The sequence below is a fragment of the Trichosurus vulpecula genome, chromosome 1 (assembly GCF_011100635.1).
Source record: "Trichosurus vulpecula isolate mTriVul1 chromosome 1, mTriVul1.pri, whole genome shotgun sequence".
NCBI lineage: Eukaryota > Metazoa > Chordata > Mammalia > Diprotodontia > Phalangeridae > Trichosurus > Trichosurus vulpecula.
The window spans coordinates 408,327,581-408,341,032 of record NC_050573.1 but is presented as its reverse complement, the minus strand read 5'-3'; positions in this window follow the sequence as shown (position 1 = coordinate 408,341,032).

The window sequence follows — 13,452 nt, the reverse complement described above, 5'->3', positions numbered from 1 at the left end:
TATTTCATAATTTCTTAAATTAATCATCAGTTCGGGTCCAGAAGAAAATACAATAGAAAAATTTGGTTCTGAGTCTGCCTTTTAGTGGCTTTATTGATTTCAGGGACTGACTTTTCTCACTGATGTCCAGGCAACAAAATGACTACATTATATTTGAGTAGAAGAAAGTCAAGTGGAAAATTTCACTGCAAAGCTATAAATGAAAGACCACTTACTGGTAATTGTGCTCTGCCCATTCATTCTTTCTCTCTTTTTTTTCTCTTAATAGTGTTTTATTTTTTCTAATTACATGTAAAGATAATTTTCAATATTTACTTTCATAAGATTTTGAGTTCCAATTTTTTTTCTCCTTCCCTCCCTCTCCTCCCTCCTCTCCAAGACAGCAAGCAATCTGATATAGGTTATACATGTACAATCATGTTAAACATATCTCCACAAAAGTGAGGTTGTGAACGAAGAATCAGAACAAAAGGGAAAAACCATGAGCAAGGAAAAAAACCCAGAAAAACAAAAAAAGAGAAAATAGTATGCTTCGATCTATGTTTAGACTGCATAGTTTTTTCTCTGGATGTGGACAGCATTTTCCATCATGAGTCTTTTGGAATTGTCTTAGATCACTGCATTGCTGAGATAAGCTAAGTCTATTGAAGTTGGTTATTGCAAAATGTTGCTGTTACTGTGTACAGTGTTCTCCTGGTTCTGCTCACTTCACTCTGCATCAATTCATGTAAACTTTCCATGTTTTTCATATATATACATATGTTTGCTTGCCCATATATATATATATATATTTGTTCATATATATGTGTACATATATGTATAGATAGATAGCACAACAGTATTCCATTATGTTCATAAACCACAACTTGTTAAGCCATTCTCCAATTGATGGATATCCCCTCAATTTCCAATTCTTGGCTACGACAAAAAGAGCCGATATAAATATTTTTGTACATGTGGGTCCTTTTCCCTTTCTTATGATTTCTTTGGATATAGACCTAGTAGTGGTATTGCTGGATCAAAGGGTATGCACAATTTTATAGCCCTTTGGGCATAGTCAAAATTACTCTCCAGAATGGTTGGATTAGTTCACAACTCCACTAACAATGCATTCGTATTCCAATTTTCTTTCTTACTCTTCTCCAACATTTTTCCTTTCCTTTTTTGTCATATTAGCCAATCTGAGGTGGTACCTCAGAGCTGTTTTAATTTGCATTTCTCTAATCAATAGTGATTTAGAGTATTTTTCATGTGACTATAGACAGCTTTAATTCCTTCATCTGAAAACTTCCTGTTGCCTGTCCTTTGAACATTTATTATTTGGGGAATGACTTGCATTCTTATAAATTTGACTCAATTCTCTATATATTTTAGAAATGAGGCCTTTATCAGAGACATGGGCTATAAAAATTGTTTCGCAGCATTCTGATTTCCTTCTAATCTTGGTTGCAGTGGCTTTGTTTGAACAAAACATTTTTAATTTAATGTAATCAAAATTATTCATTTTGCATTTCTTAATGTTCTCTATCTCTTGTTTGGTCATAAATTCTTCCTTTCTCCATAGATCTGACAGGATTCTTGCTGTCCTAATGTGTTTATGATATTACCTTTTATGTCTAAATCATGTACCCATTTTGACCTTATCTTGGTATATGCCAATCATGCTTTTTCATTCACATCTTGTCTTCATCTCATTGTGCAGCCCATGCTATCTGCCTCAATTTTATAACCATAAGTGGGATTTTTACTTAGTAGTAGGGCATAGATGCATAGAGACAAAACAAAAATCCAAACTTCAAAAAGAGCTGGGTTTTGGTGGTAGTTAAAAGAATCATTCTTGGTCTGACTTTTGAAACACTGATAACAAGAATAAACTATGCCAGCAAAGGAAGTCTCTAATTTATAAGCAATATCTTTCCAAGTTTGTTTTTAAAACAGTTGCTTAGAAGTCAGAATTCACTTTCTCAAAGAAACAGTTCAGTTCAGTTCAGTTCAGTATAGTCCAATCGAATTCAACAAAGCATTTAGTGTTGCTTGTGTGCATAATACCACAGTGTAAAGGATATTAATTAATTCATTTAATAACCATTTGTTATAATTCTGTGGTAAGCAATTACTTTGTTAGTCACTGAAAAATGTGTAAAGTGTAGATAAGATAGTTCTTATCTTCACAAAGTTTTTGAGATAGCATGGGGATAACACAAAAGATATGTATCAACAATGTATGATATAACATGATGAATGTATAGGAAAGGCACAATACAAAGTGAAATATGAGGCCCAAAGGGGGAAGGTCATTATGGAAGTGAGGGAGGGACATAGGAAATCAAGGAAGGCCTCATAGAGGAAGTGAATTGTAAAGGAGAAGTTGGATGTCGGCAGGTGAAGACGGAGAAGCAAGATAGACAGCATGAACATAGAGAGGTGGAGAACACAGTGAGTATTCAGAGGACAGAATAGTCCAATTTGCTTAAAACATAGAGTCCATGAAAGAGAATTATACTGGAGAAGCTAGATGAGTACAGGGTGGTGGCAGACTATGAAGGGCTTTGAAAGAGGTTGGATTTTCCTTACTGGGAAGTAACAGGAGATTTTTGTGATGTGGGGTGATGTGGTCAGATCTGTGGATAAGAAAGGCTATTCTGGAAGTTCCATGAAAGATAAATTCCAGTGGGTCAGACAGTGAAGATGGGAAAATTGTAAAGTTGTTATTAAAGTGATCTTGTAAGGTGGAAGAGAGCTTTTTATGACATTGGCAGCAGTGAGAGTAGAGAAACAAGGGGGAGAGATATGACTATGCTAGAGATGTTAGGCTCCCATGCTAGCTGACAAAGGCCAACCTAACCTGTGATGTGGCTCAAATAACATGTTGTCTTATTGATTTGGCTACTCTCCAATGATGCAGATCTGGACACATCAGTTCCCACTCATCCTGTCTGACTAATGAGTAGCTTCCCATAAAATCACCACAACAGGGCCATTAAACATGTGGGAGGCCTTCTTTGCTTTTTTTTTTTTTGATATCATAAATTATACCAGTGGAGTGCTTGGGATGTCTTCCTGTCATCCCCTGCTTTCACCACACAACCAGTCTATTTTCTTTTCCTATAGTAAATGTCACCATTGACATCTTTGACAATTGTCCTTCAAAGTTCCTTGTTGGTTATAGAGTAGAACATTCTCGCATCCGCCATGTATCTTTCCATTGCCTACTGTGTAATTCTCCAGAGACCATTATGATCCAAATCTCATGACCATAACACAATGCTGGAAATAGAAAATACTAAAGAGTAATGCTTTTCATAAATATAAAGTACACAGTTTTTTTGGTTTGCCTCCTCTTCTGGCCCTCTGAGTTCCTGATACTGTCTTCAGAAGTCCTGGTTGTCAAGTTTGGTTGGGACAGATTGTGGAGTACCTAAGGTGCCAGGCTCAAGAGTTTGTAATTTATTCTAGAGACAATAGGAGCCATTGGTGGTTTTTGAGCAGGGCAGTGATGTAGGTAGACCTATGCTTTAGGAAGATAATTTTAGCAGTGATGCAAAGTAAGGACTAGAGAGGAGAGAAACTACAAATCAGAAAACTAGGAGTCTGTTTTAATAGACCAAACAATAGTTGATGGGACTTTGAACTAGGGTGGTGGTAATATGAGTAGAATGGAAGGGATGCTAAAAATACAGTGGAAGGAGAGTTGCTAGGACTTGACAACTGATTGGATATTACAAGTACGGAAGAGGGAAGAATCAAAGACAGTGCCAAGAATTTGAAGCTGTGGACTAGGAAAGTGTTGGTGAGGATGAGAGAAAGTCTAGGATTAAGGGGAAAGAGGAGTTCAGTTTTAGCCATGTTGGATCCAACTCAGATCCAACTCAGTTGGGACTAGAGTTCAAGTAAGATAGGGTTAAATATAGAAATATGAGAGTCATCTGCATTGATGTGACACATACATCCATTGAGATCATAATGAATGTATAATTAGAGAAAAGAAGACAAAGACAAAACTTTGAAACATACCCACATTTAGAGGATGGGAGGAGAATGATCCAAGAAATATGAAAAGAGAAGGGAGAGTATCCAGTAGAGATTGGTCAACAAAGTCAAAAGCCCTATAAATGTTAAGGAGGATAAAGATTAAGAAAAAGGTAACAGATTTAGGCACTGTCATTGGTGATAGCTGAGGAGTAGTTGCAGGAGTGGGGGCAGGGAGAGGGTTGTAAGCCAGATTGCAAATGGTTAAGGCATGAATGGTTTTGAGGAAGTTAGGGACATCCAATACAGATTGCTTTATTTAGGAATTTAGCAATGAAAGAGAGAGATAAGAGCAGGGATGTGCTGTCCCCAGCTTTAACTGGCTTTCAAGAGCCATTGTTAAATTTTCAGTAAAAGTATACCTCAGAAATCCACCATTATTACAAATCAGTTCTTGGCTTATCATTGTTTTGTTTATTGCCTGGGCTTAATAAAGCAGATTAAATTTAAAAGTGTGTATGCATACCCAACCCCTCCTCCCCTTCCCAGCCCTGTTTTTAAACATTTACCATCACACCCCTCCTAGGATGGGAGAGGCAAGAAAATGTTTTGAAGGACACGGGAGACCTTTGTATGTATATAGAAAGGAGAAAAGGAGCTTGTAGACAGGTAAATGAGATAGGGATGAGAGGTTAAATGGGGTGAATTTAGGGACAATCTTAACTAAAAAAATACAAATATTTTTAATGCCAGAAAATTCAGCTGACCATTACATGTGGATGTTGATTTTGTAACATGGGCTCACATATGTTATAATTAGTGTTCAGAGCTTCTCATTTCACAAACACATTGCTTGACCTTTGATGGCATGGAGTGGAGAAACACTTAGAAAACATTCAGTGCCATAGTTCATAATACACATTGCAGGAGATCTTTCCCTGAAGATTCTAGGAGGATGAAAACAGTATGAAAGAAAGACCTATGGCTAGGTTTCTGGGACACCAAAGGGGTAGGAAATATTTGGACTAGGACCTCTGGCACCTGTGATGAATTCGTTTGAGCAGAAACATGGAGGGAGGAGGGAAGAGAGTTTAAGGTATGACACCGTCTATACATGGTTGAGGTAAATTGGAGATGTGCCATGGGGTTGAGAAACTGAGAGGCCAGAGTGTTTGAAGGCGGCATGGTTTGAAGGATTGAGAAGAATCATTGGATCATTGCTTTTGAGCTAGAAGGGACCTTAGGAGTTATTGAGTCCAACACCCTCATTTTACAGATGGGACACTGAGGTCCAGTGTCACACAGCTAATAAGTGTCTTTGGCAGGATTTGAACCCAGGACTTCGTGATTCCAAGTCTGACACTCCATTGCCTCAAGAATACTATGAGTCAGGTATTGAACTTATTGGAGAGGAAAGAGAGTGATTTGGAGGTTTTTAGGTTTGGAGGATTTCAAAAGAAGAGGTAGGTGCTAAGTGATGGTAGCAGAAGGATGGTCTAGGAATGCCAGTGAGGTGCAAGGAGCATGCCAATTCTTGCTCCTGTCCCATTGCCTCAGGGAGTGAGAGAGGAGCCCAGCTTTGGAGAAGGTGCCAAGAGCTTTGCTGTCTTTAGAAAAAAGCTAGGTATCAGTGAACTCTCCAGAGGATGGAAGGAAGGTAAGAAGAGCTGGGATAGAAGAGGGTTGGTTTTTTTTGTTTCTTTGTTTTTATAAATTAGTAAAGAAGAGTTCCAGATAGCACAGTGGAAAGTGAAGGCAGAATAATTTATGAGAGATCATGGTCAGAGTTTACCATGCAGGTGTTAGGGTGGTGGCTGGAATATTTGGGTGTTCTTCACTATTGATCCACCCAATTGTCCTGGGAGAAGAGCAGGTCAATTTGGACCCCAGGAGGTTTTAACCCAGAGACCATCTAGTATTTCTGCAGGGGTGGAGAGAGAAAAAAAGCATTCTCTCTCCTCCCCCAACCTTCCCTTGGACGTTGGCTCCTGGGCTCTTCCCAGCTGCCCTATATTCATTCTAGTTCTGGTTGTAGGATGACAGATTGTTATTTACAGGCCATTTAGTCTAGGGATCTTGGAGCTTTGGGTTCTCAAAGTTTGGACTAAGAAGCTGAACTTAGCTATTTAGCATAGATGTGCCTTGGTTCTCCTACCTGACATTTAGGCCTTTGACTCTTGCCTGATATTTTTGTTGCTCAACAGGGAAAAGGAAAAGAACATGAAGTTCTCTCTGTATTCCTTGAAGAAGAGGGGACATCCTCTCTGGGTAAGATTTCAGAATCACTTTTCTAGGAAAAACCATCAATAAACAGTTATAAATTTTCCCAAATGTTAATCCTTTCCCTTGAGTCATCCTCCTCCTCCTCCCCACCCCCTCCCCAAGCCGGAAGTGATCTCTCCGTCCTTGGGATTCCCATGGCCTTCTCTTTATGCCCTTCTGAATGTCCTTTTGCAATCTACCTTATTTTAAACATATTTTTATTTTCTTCCCCCCCCAAAAGTAAGATTTCTGTGCCATTCATCTTTGTAACCCTCTCACAACCCTCAGTTTAATGCCTTCCATAGAATTAGTGCTAATAAATAATCTTTGAATGAATGAATAAATGAATGACTTTTATTTAGAATAAAAATCTTAATTTGAATTTTTTAAAAAATGTCAATGATATTAATTGAGAATCATAATGACACGTCCCTATATCTTTTTACCATTACAAAGTGCTTTCACTTCCCATTTCTAGCGAAGAGCAGCTGTGGAAGTTTTGAAATAACCGGAGAAAAATCATCCCAGCATTCTAGGTTCTGAAGAATGCCCCAGTGACTCACCAGATAAATGCCCTAGTCTTAGAAGAATTACAGCCAACTTTGGCAGAAGTAGGTCATCTGTGTTAAGGCCCTGGTTCTTTGATGGAATTCATTTTTAGTAAATCAAGTCTCTTTTCTAGACTTGAGTATATGTAGGAATTAAGTGAGTTTTCTCTGTCCCAATCTAAGTAGTCCTTGCTTTCCTTTGCCTCTTGCAGAAGTTATTAGTATAACACTTAGTCCCCTGGTGATATTTGATAATGTGGTCTTAAGTCTTGAGAAATTCAGCTGTCACAGACTTCAATCAAAGGACAAAAATATTGCTGCCAGTTCCCTGGTTTTGGCATCACTCTGAGAGCTTCCTTTATAACAGTAAAATAACTAACCTGGGACTTTTATTTCAGGATTACTTGCTCATCACAGTCTCCCGAGTCAACTCTTTGCCTCTGTAGTTTGTGGTTTAGCATCAAGGGGAGAGAGGTTTGCTTTTATGTCCTATAGAATGACAATTCCTCAAGGCAATCTATAAAACAAAGCTGAGGTTACGAAAGATGGCTTGTGAGGCCTGGGGTGTAATTTCAGCTCTCTGTGGATGAAAGAAGATGAGAGAAAGCCATGTTAAGAGTATGACTTACTGCTTATCAAGACTAAGTAAAAGGAATCTGCTTTGACGTGGGATTCAGGTTGTGAGGCAATAGAAATTGGATTTTAACAATGTGTGGGAGGGTGCTTTTTTGGGCCAGTTTTCTCAAAAGGAAGAGAAAACACTCCATTCCTGACTAAAGTTTTCTCTCTCTCTCTCTTGTTTTTAACATCTTGACTGTTTCTACCTGCTCAAAACATACATGGCCATGGACTAGTTTGAAAATGTCCATATTATCTAAGTGCTTTTTGGGGGGATTGGATAGTCATCTGGCTAATCTTAGTGAATATAACTGACATTGGGAAATTCCCCTATCTTCCTTATGCCTTATCCTTTTACTCTATAGAAAGATAACTGTGTAATGGGAAGAATGGACAATGAAGGAGGTCTGTCCTTCCTGGTGAACCGTGTAGAGCATGTGCAGAGATTCCCTTCCTGGTTTCAATCCAGCACGTGGAACTTCTGGGAGCTAGTTTCTGTCCAGGAACTATTGAAGAATTGACATGACAAAAAAGCTTCTAGTTGACTTGGAAGTTGATAATCTGGGAAGTGTTGTGCTTGAACTGAGGGAGGAGACTGACCTCTCAGACTATTTTCCTTCCTGGCAGTGAATGATGTAATATTCTTGTGAACTGCCTGGTAGGTGGAAGGAAGGGTGGCTATGCCTTTGTCCATCTAGGCACCATTTCCCTATGATCACATGATGCCTCCAGTTTTTGTTTGCTTATTCTTTTCTGACATTAGATGATAAACTCCCCTGAGATGGAATTGTACAGGCAGTGACTTTGTGAATTTGGGACATCCATCAGAGCCATTGGAGGTTCAGCAGATAAGCTCAGAATTCTGAGAAAAGTAGTAATCACATGCCTTTTTGTTATCTAACCTGCCACTGTGGTTGGGAGTAGAGAGAGTGAGCCTCAAGGTGTGTGGGTGGGGGTACTATGACCATTTACCAACTTGGATGTTGTCCTGATTCTGCAAGCACGTGAAAAGTTGGAGAATGATCTTTGAGGGACAGTATGAACAGACATGTAACTAGGGTAGTGTAAACAGGACTTTTATCCTCAGGGCAACAAAATTTAAAGGGCATTGGTAGCATTTATCATTAATCAGTAGAGGAACAACTAAGCTTAGCACCTAAAAAACAAGAATAATTATTTAGCATAGGAAGCTATTTTATAAGATGGCCTGCTTCTTCCTTCCCCATCTCCAGGACCTACATTCCAGGTGAGCTTCTTCTCAGGTCTGTTCCTCCCCTCAGTGGCCTCTCTAATACTGACCTTACAGTATCCTGGTATCTCCCCCAAAGGGATGCTGCCCTGGTGTCTCTTTCCCTTCCTCAACTGAATTGACCTTAAAAAGCTGGTTTGAGGATAGGGTTTTCAAACTGCATGCCTCAGGGGCCAAAATTTCTGGTTTTAACTCTGACAGACATTTTCATTTATGGGAATATGCTAATTCATAAGGCAAGGCAGTAAATCCTCTCAGAAACAGATTGTTCCAGCTGTATTAGCACCAAACCAGCTTCTTTCAGAAGAAGAGACTATGGTCAGATAAATAGGATATCCAGGAACATAGAGTTACAGAAAATATGTTAGAGTCAAGCAAGGCTTCCTTCCAGAGAAGTTCATGAGGTTTTCTTAGTTCTCTTTGCCTTCATTTGAGTCCTCCAGAGAAGTGATGCTGTACCTGTCATCTGACAAATGCTTCATTATCACTAGGGGAAATTTGGGGGAGGGGGTTGACATGAATTGTTACATCCTGAAATATCAACTAGGCAGTGGCTCAAAATAGCACAAAACCCCATTATTCCAAAACACGGCATTTAATTAATTAACCACATTCTATTCCCCTGTAGGGGAGAGGTGTTTTATATTAAAATACGTGGCTGTGGCCCCGAATGGTGGTACACAGTTGCAATCCCAGCTCTTGAGTTCTGAGCTGCAATGGACCATGCCAATTGGATGACTAGGTTTGACATTAATATGGTGAGTCCTTTAGAGTAGAACTAGAGCATGTTGCCTAAAAAGGGGTGAATCAGGGCAGGTTGTAACAGAGTGGGTTAAAATTCCCAGGGTGATTAGTACTGGAACTAGCCAGTGAGTAGCTCCTGTACTTCCAGCCTAAGTGAGATATGAAGGCCCAGGAAAGAAGGACATACAGAGAGAAAATATATGACTATGATATGAGTCTGGACTGAGGGATTGTTAGGAGTCAGGGGATACCAATTGAAACCATGGATTCCATATCATTGCCAGATAGAGAATGAAGATATTACACCTAGAGTATGATTAACTAATAATAATGAAGATGGAGATTTAAGAAATTGGGTGGGGTGAGGGAAGGGAGGAGAACATACTATACTAGGTTGCCATGCTCAAGGTTGGTGTATGTAAAGAAGCCTGGACAAGGGCTCAGAAACTCAGAGAGTACATCCCAAAAGGTCAGGCCAACAGACTCTTCAGACATACCTCCCTTCTCTTCTCACTTACAGGGGAATCAAGGATTCAGAATCTTCAAGGAGACAGATGTGTTTCAGTCCTTCAAAGCTGCAACTCAAAAGACATTTTTTTTTTGCTTATGAAGATTCTTATGTATGGTTTTTTAGGTTCTATAGTCCTAAAGTTTCAATACATATCAATCAATCTACCAGCATTCATTATGTACCTACTGTATGCCAGGAACTATGCTAGGTGCTGGGGATATTAAGAAAAAAATTAAATAATCCCTGACCTCAAGGGACTACATTTTATCTATGAACATCAGACACCTAAAACAATTATGGGCTTACCTGGGCTTAACTCCCACAGAATCACAAATTGTTAGAATTGGAAAAGTTATAGGTTTGGGGGAGTATAGAACAAAGAATAGAACAGGGTAGCTCACATCATGGATTGAGGACAACATAACTGGTTACATAGCTGAGGTGTGTGGGACAACATAATTGGTTGGAATTTGGTGATGAAGGTGCTAGCAATGACCCCTGCCTTTCCTCCTGAGACTAAGAAATGCTCATTATTTGAGTTCAGGTGAAAGAAGTAGGTCAGAGTTTTAGACAGAAATCCAGACATCCTTGAAGGATAGCTTGGTGGTGTAAAGATACTAGACCAGACTCCCTGGCAACCACACATCCCTTAAAGATAACAACATTCCTTGAGGTAAGAATGGAATAATGATTAATAGGAGAGCTGGACTTTTAAACATCACTCATTACAGGCCAGCTGAATCTCTGAACTAGGTTCAGAGACAAAGAATTGTGACTTAAGTAGTTACAGGACAAAATCAACTACAGAATAAGGTTCACTCATTCCCTTTTACCTCCCTCCTCTTCCCATCCACTGTAAAAGCTTTTTCTTGCCTCGTTTATGTGAGTGGGAATTTTTTAATGTCTATTGATAGTTTAGAATTACAGACAAAATCAATTAATTATGAATAGGATCAATTAAGATGATACAGGATCAATTCAATCATCTGAGCGGGGAGAGATTTGAGATAGTGAGACCAATTGACTATTGCAGTAGTCTTGGTGTAAGATGGTGAAGGACTGCTGGCAGTGGCAGAAGAGAAAAGAAGTTATATGAAAGATTTTTTATAGGTAGAAAGGACAGCACTTAACAACTGATGGGATATGCAGGTGACAGAGAGGGATAAGTCAAGGTTGATACCGATGTTGCAAGCCTAAATGACTGCAAGGGTGTTGGTGTCCTCAACAGTAATATACAAGTTTGAAAAGGGGGAGAATTTTGAAAGAGAGATATTTAGTTTGGTTTTGGACATGTTGAGTTTATGATGCCTATAGTATATCCAGTTCAAAATATCTCCTAAGCAGTGGAAGATGAAAGACTGGAGATTGGGAGCGAGATTAGGGCTGGATATGTGAGACTCATCTACACAGAGATAATAATTGAAACTGTGAGAGCTGAAAAGAGTGAGAGGAAAGAAGTGGAGGCACGTATTGTAGATAACCTTCTAAGGAGATTAGTGAAAAAAGGGAGGAAATATATGGGATATCACAGATGGACAGAGCAAGTGAGTATTTTTTTGAGGATGGGAAGACATGAGAATAATTGTAGGGAGTAAAACAGCCAGTAGACAAGAAGTAATTAGAGATTAGAGGAGTAGGGATAATGGACTTGCTGGGAGGACAGGTTGGAATGGGATCACATGTGAGTGTAGAAGAGTTTTCTTGGGCAAGGAAAGAGGCTGCATCTTTATATGGAACACAGGTGAAGGAGCAGATAGAGGCAGAAGGCATCTGAGTAATGTGAGATGAGAGGGAGGGGAGAAAAGTGTACACTTTACCATAGCTCAGGGTTTGTTTGTTTGTTTTTTTGTGAAATATGAAGCAAAGTTCTCATCTGAGAGGGTGAGGGGAGGGGTAGCTATGGGAGGATTGAGGAAGAAGGAAAAGTTTGGAAAAGCCTCTGTGGTGAGTGGGATGGAGGATTGATCAGGGAGATGTAAAAGATGCAGGTATATTTACTGCACTCAGGACACAGTTGAGATTATGTAACATAAACTTGTAGTGGAGACAATCAGTGCAATTTTGTGATTTTCTCCAGCTTCATTCAGTGGCATGTGAGTAGGAATAAAGGCAGTGGATGGTGGGAATAATCCAAAGTTGGGGTTTGGAAGGGCAAGATCTTTAAAGGGCAAGGAATTCTAGAGAAGAAGACAGTGTAAAGTTGAACTGGTTTAACATGGGGAAGGGAAGAGAGTGTAGCGAGTAAAGGGGTGATGGCCTGGGTGGGGAGGAGCTGAGGGGTGGAGAGATTGGAAGCAATGGTGAGGATGAGGACAGATAACAGGGTTTGGAGTGGAAATCTAGAGTTGATTTATTTTGCATTTCTTTAATTGTTAATGATCTGTGAATTTTCAAAAATTTATTTATTTATTTTAGTTTTCAACATTCACTTTCACAAGATTTTGAATTCCAAATTTTCTCCACATCTCTCCTCTCCCCCACCTCAAAACAGCATGCATTCTGATTACCCATTCCCCCAATCTGCCCTCTTTTCTGTCACTCCCTCTTCTCTTATCCCCTGCCCCTTATGTTTTCCTATAGGGCAAGCTAGACTTCTATACCCCATTGCCTGTGTATCTTATTTCCCAGTTGCATGTAAAAACAATTTTTAACATGTTTTTTTAAAACTTTGAGTTTCAAATTCTCTTCCATCTTCCCTCCCCACTCACCCTCATTGAGAGGGCAAGCTATATGATATAGGTTGTACATGTGTAGTCATGTAAAACACTTCCATAATAGTCATGTTGTGAAAGACTATATTTCCCTCCATCCTATCCTGCCACCCCATTTATTCTATTCTCTCCTTTGACCCTGTCCCTCCTCAAAAAGGTTTGCTTCTGATTACCCCCTCTCCAAATCTGTCCTCCCTTCTGTCACCACCCCTCTCTTATCCCCTTCCCCACCACTTTCCTGTAGGATAAGATAGATTTCCATACCCAGTTGAGTGTGTATGTTATTCCCTCCTTAAGCCAAATCTGATGAGAATGAGGTTCACTCATTACCTTTTACCTCCCTCCTCTTCCCCTCCACTGTAAAAGCTTTTTCTTGCCTCTTTTATGTGAGTGAGAATTTTTAAATGACTATTGATAGTTTAGAATTACTTCTTTCAAGAATTACCCATTCAGGGGCATAGAAATCTATCTTGCCCTACAAGAAAGGAAGTGGAAAGGGGATGGGTGGATGGGATGAAAGAGGGGAGGACTGACTGGGGATTGAGGCAATCAGAATATATACTATCTTGGAATGGGGAGGAGGGTAGAAATGGGGAGAAAATTTGTAACTCAAAATCTTGTGGAAATCAACGTTGAAAACTAAAATATTAAATAAAACATACAGTAGTATATAAAAAAAGAATTTCCCATTCATATCCTTTGACCATTTATCAATTGGGAAATGGCTCTTATTCTTATAAATTTGGACCAGTTCCCCCTGACACATGTGTTATGTATGTATGTATGTATGTATGTATGTATATGTGTGTGTATATATATATATATATGTATGTATGTATA